Raw genomic sequence first — 7,544 nt, forward strand, 5'->3', positions numbered from 1 at the left:
GTTCCTCCAGACATCTTGACTCCTTGGTGCTCCTGTAGCATGCCAGGCAACTGCCTCAGAACTTTACTTTGCACTTGCTGTCCCATCTGCCTGGCATTCTTTTCCCTCAAATAACCAGATGATTTTATTTCTCACCTAATTCTACCCTCTCCTCAAATATTATCATTTCAACAAAAATAATTATGTTTTATCCATATGACTAAGTTTTACTTAGCCATAGAAGAGACATTTGGAGCATGGAGTACTTGCTTTCCCTGGTGTGATTCCATTCTGGAGTTTATCTCCATCCGCCTTCTTTCCCTCCTATGCATGCATCACCATCCCATGGAAGATTTGATGGACATGGACATGAGCCCTTTGAAGTCCCAGATATATCTTTTTAGCTGTAACTAAAGTCTGGCAAAGATTACAGTTTTAAGGTGGATAATCATGAAAATGAGCACAAGTTATCTTTAAGAATAGTTCAGGGGTTGGTGTAAAGGATGAATTGCACACTGATGAAGCAAAGGCAACGGAAACTTCGAAAATGTCTGTACAGCCAAGGTTTCCCTTGGAGGCTTTGAAATAACACTACTGTGGTCTTATGACTGACATGTTGTTTAAGGCCTATGCACAGTGGTGGACAATATTTAGTAGCTGTGGGGGAAGACACAGAGTGAGAAGATGCAGAGGAAGAGGATGGGAAACTCCTTAGTATATCTGGAAAGTGTTCTAACCTTGGAAGTGGTAGCACATTTCCACAGGAAAAAAACAAAACTTATTGCTGGTGAAAATGATAAGGAAGATGAGGAGGAAGATGATGATGATGGTGATGATGATGATGGTGAACATGATAATGATGAGGGAGCTGAAGAAAGGGCTCCAGTAAAAAATCTGTATGAGCTACTCCAGCCAAAAATGAAAGCCAGAATGAAAGAGACTCAAAACCATTAACACCAAAATCAAAAGGCCCCATGTCCTTCAAAAAAACAGGAAGAAGCTCCCCAAACACCCAAAGGACCTAGTTCTGTAGAGGACATTAAAGTAAAAATGCAAGTAAGTATAGAAAAGGGTGGTTCTCTTCCCAAAGTGGAAGCCAACTTCATCAATTATGTAAAGAATTCCCTCAGAATGACTGACCTGGAGGTTATTCAAGATCTCTGACATGGAGGAAATCTCTTTAAGAAAACAGTTTACTAAGCATCCGACTTTGGCTCAGGTCATGATCTTACAATTAGTGTGTTCAAGCCCACATTGAGCTGTGCTAACAGCTCAGAGCCTGGAGCCTGCTTTGGATTCTGTGTCTCCCTGTCTTTGCCTCTATCTCCTGCTCATGCTCAGTCTCTCAATCAAAAATAGATTTAAAAAAATATTTTTTTAAAAAATAGTTTAAACCGTTTGTTAAGATTTTCCATTTTTTTCATATCTATAATAGTTGATACCTAGCTATTCTTTTTATAACACAGAGTGATAATTTTCCCTACCATGTCTGATAAATGTTCAGGTTCCACTGCCAAGAATACGTTGTACAAAATACCTGTGTAGTGTTTTAAAGATGGAACTCTGCCCTTTGTTTGTTTTTAGGTATGTACAGAATGTTACAATAGGACATAGTAGTCATGACAGACAAATGGAAATGGTGGGAAGACAAAGATATACATGTAAAATAAGCTAAGTGTTTTAACAGTAACAAAAAAAGAGCATGGAGTGCTTAATATTTGAATTTAAGTATAAAATTCAATCTACAAATTTACACACAGAATACTGTGTCAACAGTCTGCATATTACACATGCACAGAAAAGGTGGAAAGAAATAAACTGAAAATCCCTATTAAAACTTTCTTAGAGTGGTAAAACAGTATTTGTTGTCTTATCATTTATATTTTCTTTCATTTTTTCAGTGTATTTTTTATTTTTTATTTTATTTTTTTAAATTTTTTTTCAATGTTTTTATTTTATTTTTGAGACAGAGAGAGGCAGAGCATGAGCAAGGGAGGGACAGAGAAAGAGGGAGACACAGAATCTGAAGCAGACTCCAGGCTCTGAGCTGTCTGCACAGACGCGGGGCTCGAACTCACAGACCGTGAGATCATGACCTGAGCCAAAGTCGGATGCCTAACCGACTGAGCCACCCAGGCGCCCCTCAGTGTATTTTTTAAATTAGAAAAGGATATATTTTAAGAATTGAGCACCTGCTGTGTGCATCTCACTGTCTGGGACTGGTAGATATGAAATTAAAGAGGTGTTTTAATTTTAACTGGGAAAATACATGAATAAATCACTAATTGTAATTTCAGTCAAATATGACAAAGTTATATGAGCAATATGTACACTTCTTAATTTCTTAAAGATTTATTTTCTCACTTGTAAAATAGAAATAGCGATACATTGGGGCGCCTGGGTGGCTCACTCGGTTAAGCGTCCGACTCGGGCTCAGGTCATTGATCTCACAGTTTGTGAGTTCGAGCCCCGTTTTGGGCTCTGTGCTGACAACTCAGAGCATGGAGCCTGCTTTGGATTCTGTGTCTCCCTCTCTCTGTGCCCCTCCCCCACTTGTGCTCTCTCTTTCTCTGTCTCTCAAAAATGAATAAATGTAAAAACATTTTTTTTAAAAAGAAATAATGATACATCTTCATAATTCTGCAGTGATATTACATGAACTAATGTGAGTAAAAGACTGAACACAACAACTCACTAACAGCCTACTCAATTAGTCACTTTTAGTGTTATTCTTATCAGTATAACAGAGGTAGGAGTGATTTTTTTTAAACAATATCAGAGAAGACATAATAAAGTAGTGGGCATTGAATTGAGCTTAAAAAGTAATAGTAGTTGACAGCTTAGCAAATAGCATGGGCTAAGATATGCTATGGTAACAAGAACTCCACCAAATTTCAGTGGCTCAGGATAACAAAACCTAGTTTCTTATACAGCAATGGGGACAGACTGTCTCTGGTCATCAGAATCCCTCAGAGGGACCTGAATGAACAAGCTGAAATTGTGATCTATGCTTAACCTGTGCAGCAGGAGGAGTGGTATGCATTCAATCACTCACTGTCTCTAAAATTTTCTGGGCCGAAGAGACACATTTCACTTTCATTCACATTTCAACAGCCAAACAAAGCTACATGGCTAAATCTAACTTTAAACTGATGGCAAGAGATCCTACTCTGTGCATGAAAGCTAAAAAGCTGGAAATATTGGGTGAAAGCACAAATGATCACTGACTTTAGTGATCAACTGACGATGAAAGTTGGTAGATCTGTTTCCTCAATAGGATAATTTGGACAATGATACAGTGTTAGGCCCTGACTTTTTCCTCTATCTCTGGATAGCAACAAGATGAAAGTGTATCACCTCCAGCAATATGGCAGAATGGATATCCCCAAATCATCCTGTTCAAAAAATGCCAGAAAAAGTTGAATAATTTTTAAAAGAATAAAGAACATGTCTGAGTTGGTAATAAAGCCAGAGTAATCCCTAGAGGCAGAGAGCAAATAGAAAACATAAATCCCTAGTAATAAGTGAAATAAAGTCCATGGTTTCCCTGGGAAAAGCTGTACATTTCTTAATATAGAGCTTTGATTTTAATAACCTATGTGTGCCCACAGCCCACACAAAGTGAAAGATCAAATCAGAGATCACACATAGACCTGAGATTCAAGTGTAACAATCTCAATAAAGAGTGAACCTGGAAAAATAAATAAAACAGAAAAGCAATCATTTGCAAAGATAGAACGTTTGAAAGCTTGTCTATTTCAGCCTTGGATTTCAGGATTCTTAACCACAAGCTGGTGTTCATGTGGTTTGGTGGTGGAAGCTCACCCCACCTAGGTGGTCTGACAACCCAGGGGAAAGAATAAAGTTTAAAGCATTTCATGAAATGATCATGTGCTATGACTGTTCCAGGTACTAAGCCGAAATAAATGCAAATATTCTCTGAAGGAATAAAACTTCAGTGTAGGTCACAAGGATTCCCAACAAACACAGTTGTTTTCAACATGAATGCTCAACAAAAATAATGATAAAGCAAATGATAGAGCATAACATTGTTATACACAGTTGAAAAAAATTCAAATTTAAATTTTAGAGATAATACAATAATTAAAATGTAAATATCTAAGATGATTTTAAAATTGTAGTAAAATGAGCTTCACATAGAGCTTACCATTTCAAACAACTTAAAGTGTACTTAACCAGTGACATCAAGTGCATTTACAATTATGTGCAAACATCACCACTAACTAGTTCCAGATACCATATTTGTTCATCATGCCAAAAAGAAACCCTGTACTCATTAAGTCAGGAAGTATTCCTTACTCTTTTATTTTTATTTTTTATAAGAATTTGAGAAGGATTGGTGTTAATTTTTCTTTAGATGTTTAGTAGAATTGACTAGTAAGCCATCTGGTCATGGATTTTCCTTCGTTAAAAGGTGTTTGATCACTGATTGCAGTGTCTTCTCATAGCTCTATTCTGACTTTTTATTTCTTCTTGAGTCAACTTTGTGAGTTTGCACATTTCAAAAAATTTGTGCATTTTCCTCATAGTATTCTCTCAGAATCTTTGATATTTTGTAAGATTTGTAATACTGTCTCAACTTTCATTTCTGATTAAGTTTAATTTTCTCTCTTTTTTCTTTATCAATCTGGAAAAAAATTATCAATTTTTGGCATCTTTTCAAAGAAGCAATTTTTGTTTTCATTATTTTTTTTGTTTTTCTAATTTCTACTTTATTTTTCATCACACTTATATTTATTTCCTTCCTTTATCTAGCTTTGCATTTTGCTTGCATTCCTTCTACATTTGCCTTAAATTATTTTCTAATTTCTCTTGAGACTTATTTTTGGCATATTGATTAAGTGCATGTTATTTAATTTGTGGATTTTTCCAATTTTCTTCTGCTATTGATTTCTAGTTTCATCCCAGTGTCATCAGAAAAAAAATATTTTGTATGATTTCAGACTTCTTAACTTTATTGACACTTATTTTGTGGCCTAAAATGTGGCCTATCCTGGAAAATGTTCCGTGTGCACTTGAGAAAAATGTGTATTCAGCTGTTGTTGGGTGGAAAATTCTGCACATGTCTCTTACGCCCAATTGTTCTATAGTCTTGCTCAAGTCCTCTGTTTCCTTATTGATTTTCCTTCTGCTTGTTCTACCCATTACTGATAACAGGGAATTGAAATCTCGTATTATTATTGTGCTGCTGTTTATTTTTTCCTTCAATTCTTAAATATTTGATTCATACATTTGAGAGCTCTTATCAGAGAGCTATAGATATAATAGCTCTTATTATATATATATATATATATATAAAATATATCATATTATATCTTTCTACTGAATTGATGTTACTAACAGTATGCAATGTCTTTCTTTGATTCTTGTGATGATTTTTCCTTGAAATCATTTTTTCCTCTGATATAGTATGACTACCCTTGCTTTCCTTCAGTTGCTAGTCACACTCAGTATCTTTTGGCTTTCTTTCACTTTCAACCTAGGTGTGTCTTTTGATATAAAGTGAGTCTGTTATAAATAGCATATAGATGAATCACTTTTTAAAAAATCCATTCTGCAGGGGCTCCTGGGTGGCTCATTGGCTAAGCGTCCGACTTCGGCTCAGGTCATGATCTCACGCTTCATGGGTTCAAGCCCCACATCGGGCTCTGTGCTGACAGCTCGGAGCCTGGAGTTTGCTTGCTTCAGATTCAATCCCCCTCTCTTTCTGCCCCTCCCCCACTCATGCTCTGTCTCTCTCTCTCTGTCTCTCTGTCTCTCTCTCTAAAAAATAAACATTAAAAAATTAAAAAAAAAACATTCTGCTAATATCTGCCCTTAAATTAAAGAGATTAATTTACCCTCAAAATAATTACTGATACAGAACTTACTTCTGTCATTCTACCATGTTTTCCCCTATCTCTTAACTCTCTTTTGTTCTCAGTTCTCCCATTATAGCTTTATTATTTATTTAACGGATTGTTTTTTGTAGTGTACCATTCTAATTTCCTTCTCATTTCCTTTTATGGGTATCTTTAGGTATTTTATTAGTGGTTATCCTAAGGATTACGATTAACCTCTTAGGTTCATAACAATATTTTGAGTTAATACCAAATAAATTTGAATGGTATGCAAAAAATCTTCTCCCATGCAGGCTTTTCCCTACCCTTTTATGTTGTCATTTTTGTTTTACATTGTATAGCTACTAATATAGATATATAATTATAGATTTATCCATTTGTCTTTTAAGATACACAGGGGAAGAAGAGGATACAAACCAAAATACAAATATACTGACTTTTATATTTATCTATGTAGTCACTTTTACTAGAAATTTTATTTAATCAGTTATCTTCGGTTACTGTCTGATATCCTTTTATTTTAGCTGGAAGGGCTCCCTTTAACATTTGTTGTAGGGCAGATTTACTAGTGACAAATTTCTTTACTTTTGTTTATCTGGGAATATCTTGATTTCTCCTCATTCTTGTGGATGATTTCCTGAATATAGAAATCTCAGCTGACAGCTTTTGTTTCTTTCAGCACTTTAAATATGTCATCCCATTTCCTTCTGGTCTCCATGGTTTCTGGAAACAAATCAGCTTAGAGATGTACAATATATCGATTTGATACTTTTACATATTACAATATGATTGCCTTTGTCTCATTAGCTAGCACCTCTGTCATGTCATGTAATTATTATTTCTTTTTTGTGTTGGGAATAATTAAGGTATAGTCTCTTAGCAAGTTTGAGGTATATAATACAGTATTGTCTATAGTCACTGCATGTTGCATTAGCTCTCCAGGACTTATATATCTATTAGTTACAAGTTTGTACCCTTAAACAACATATGTTCTATTTCCCCACCCCCCAGCCTGTTGATAATCCCCATTTTACTCTTTATTTTTATAAGTTCAGCTTTTCTTAGATTCCATATATAAGTGATACCATAAAGTATTTGTTTTTCTTTGTTTGACTTATCTCACTTAGCATAATGTCCTAAAAGTTCGTTCATGTTGTTGCAAATGGCAGGATATCCTTTCTTCTTATGGCCAAATAATATTCCATCATATATACATATACACACACATACGTGTAGCTATTCCATATCTTGGCCATTATGAATAATGCTGCAATAAACATGGGAGTATATTTATTTAATATCCTGATTTCATTCCCTTTGGGTGTATATTTAGAAGTGAGATTGCTAGATCATATAGTAATTCTATTTTTTTTATTTTTTGAGGAACCTCTATATTTTTTCAATATTAGCTGAACTAATCTATATTTTCAGCAACAGTATACAAGGGTTCCCTTTCTCCACATCCTTGCCAAAATTTATTAGTTCTTTTATCTTGATTATAGCTATTCTAGCAAGTGTGAAGTAATATCTCATTGTGGTTTTGATTTGCATTTTTCTGATTATTAGTGATTTTGAACATTCTTTCCGGTACATGTTGGCTATTTGGATGATGTAATCTTACATGCAGAAAAATCCAAATACGCCACAAAAAAAAAAAAAAAAAAAAAAAAACTTTTAAGAGTAACACACAAATTCAGTAGGTTG

General features: G+C 34.8%; 1 pseudogene; it reads left to right on the forward strand.

The window, feature by feature from the left end:
- The first annotated feature begins 324 nt into the window (after positions 1-324).
- LOC122470046 lies at positions 325-1,163 on the forward strand (annotated as a pseudogene).
- The last annotated feature ends 6,381 nt before the right edge of the window (positions 1,164-7,544 follow it).

Source organism: Prionailurus bengalensis, chromosome D3, assembly GCF_016509475.1.
Source record: "Prionailurus bengalensis isolate Pbe53 chromosome D3, Fcat_Pben_1.1_paternal_pri, whole genome shotgun sequence".
Classification (NCBI taxonomy): Eukaryota; Metazoa; Chordata; class Mammalia; order Carnivora; family Felidae; genus Prionailurus; species Prionailurus bengalensis.